Source organism: Rhagoletis pomonella, unplaced genomic scaffold (assembly GCF_013731165.1).
Source record: "Rhagoletis pomonella isolate Grant_MI unplaced genomic scaffold, Rhpom_1.0 Rhpom_scaffold_22147, whole genome shotgun sequence".
In the NCBI taxonomy this organism is placed as follows: domain Eukaryota; kingdom Metazoa; phylum Arthropoda; class Insecta; order Diptera; family Tephritidae; genus Rhagoletis; species Rhagoletis pomonella.
The window spans coordinates 1-2,102 of record NW_023480658.1 but is presented as its reverse complement, the minus strand read 5'-3'; the positions used below and the strand labels follow the sequence as shown (position 1 = coordinate 2,102).

The following is a 2,102-nucleotide window of genomic DNA, read 5'->3' as shown; positions in this document are numbered from 1 at the left end:
TTAATTTGGATAAGCGGTTTGTTTATTATCCGGAAAGAACATTTATTTCGGAATAAAAAATATTTGGCCAAGTTTAACTCGTAAAAAAATAACTGTAATTTTCGGTCCCTTCAATATTCGCATTCGCAAAAGATCCGCATTGATTTTTGCGAATGCGAAAGCGAATGCGAATGTTAAAATAAATGCGGAAGTTCCGCAGTTGCGAATGCGAATGCGAATATTCGCAACAACCCTGGTTCAGACTTGTTATCAAAATGCTGCTGTATGACACCTCCAATTGCCGTATTAGATGCATCTACCATTAAAGATATTTTTGCATCTTTGTTAAAATGATTTAACAAAACCTTAGATGAAAATTTCTCCTTAATACATTCAAAAGCTTTAATCGACTTGTCATCCCAAACTAGAATCTTGTCTCGTTTTTTACTTGTTCTATTAATCAAATCACAAATAACACCAGTATACTCTGCTAATTTTGAAATATATCTATGATAGTAATTAACCATCCCTATAAATTTTTGTGCCTGCTTAATTGACATTGGTCGTTCAAAATTTCTAATAGTTTCTACCCTATTTTCAGAAGGCTGTATTCCTGTCTCAGAAATGTTATGTCCTAAAAAATCAATATTCGTAACACCGAAAATAATAACTAATTTGTTTGGTTTGATATTAAGACCGTACTCAGCTAAACGTTGAAAAAGCACATGAAGATCCTTAATATGCTGTTCTTCATTTTCACTTGCAATAAGAAGATCATCAATATACGCAAAGACAAATTCGAAATTGTTAACTACTTCATTGATGAATTTTTGAAACGTTTGTGCCTAATTTCTAAGTCCGAAAGGCATTCAGGTGAACTCAAACATGCCAAAAGGAGTAGTAATCGCTGTTTTATAAATATCTTCTTCTGCCATGGGAATTTGATGGTACGCTCTAACTAAATCTAATTTTGAAAATATTTTTTTGTTTCTAAGATTCATATTAAAATCATGAATAGGAGGCAAGGGTAACGATCCGCTACAGTCACAATGTTAAGTCTTCTAAAATCACCGCAAGGACGCCAATCATTAACTTCCTTCTTTGGTACTAAATGAATTGGAGACGCTACCGAAGAACTTGAAGGTCTACAAATTCCTGATTTAATTAAGAAATCAAACTCACGTTTAGCAACTTGATACTTTATGGGATCTAAGCGCCTTGGCTTAGAAAATGGAAGGTTTCCTACTGTATCAAGTCGATGTACCGTTGAATGCCTAACAGGTTTGGAATAATCTGGTTCTACAATAAGTGATGGAGTTCTTTTAACAATTTTCTATATATTTATTATCAACAGCAAAAATTGAAGAATTGAATGGAAGAGGAACCGAACAAAAGAAGGAAATCGCATTAACCGAAAGATTAGTAAGCGGATCTACTAATCGTTTGTGTCTAATATCAATTAAAAGACCGAATTTGCACAAAAAATCTGCACCTATAATAGGTTTCGCAATATCAGCTATTAAAAATGTGAATGAGAATTCCCGCCTTAATCCTAAATTAACATTTAAAAGCTTTTTTCCGAAGGTTGAAATTAAGAACCGTTAGCTGCCGTTAAAACAATATCCGCAGATTTTTTGTACATCGAAATTTAGAAACCGGAAGTACCACTATCAATTAAAAAATTTAAATTGTTCTGTTTATCAAAAATAAAGAGGCGACGTGTAGAAAACTCTAAATATCCGTTGTTTGTCGCCACAACAACAGATGATTTTAGTTTAAGGAATCCTTATTTTTTGAAAACGTACAAGGTTGTTCACATTTCTTTGCATTGTTACCGAATTTGTAATGATACCTACATAACCAATTTGGAGTATCAAATGATTCCGAACGCCCTCTAAAAGCACTTCTAAAACGGTTTCTATTAGTCGAACGCGACCTAAAACTATTTTGATGAATATTCTTTTTATTTTCACTTAACTCCATAGAAAGTTTTTGAAAATTTTCACACATAATTTCATTTGTTCTGACTAAATTCTCAATAACCAATTTTTCACATTTTGAATTCTGAAAATTACTTACAGAAGCTAATTCTAATTTGTTAATTTGTTTCCAAATATTGTCTG

General features: G+C 32.4%; 1 long non-coding RNA gene across 1 annotated transcript; it reads left to right on the top strand.

Annotated features, from left to right (window-relative positions):
- Positions 1–240: 240 nt before the first annotated feature.
- On the top strand, positions 241–2,092 carry LOC118732550. Its single transcript, XR_004992147.1, has 3 exons — positions 241–926; positions 998–1,260; positions 1,334–2,092. It is a non-coding gene; the product is annotated as an uncharacterized LOC118732550 (long non-coding RNA).
- Positions 2,093–2,102: the final 10 nt, after the last annotated feature.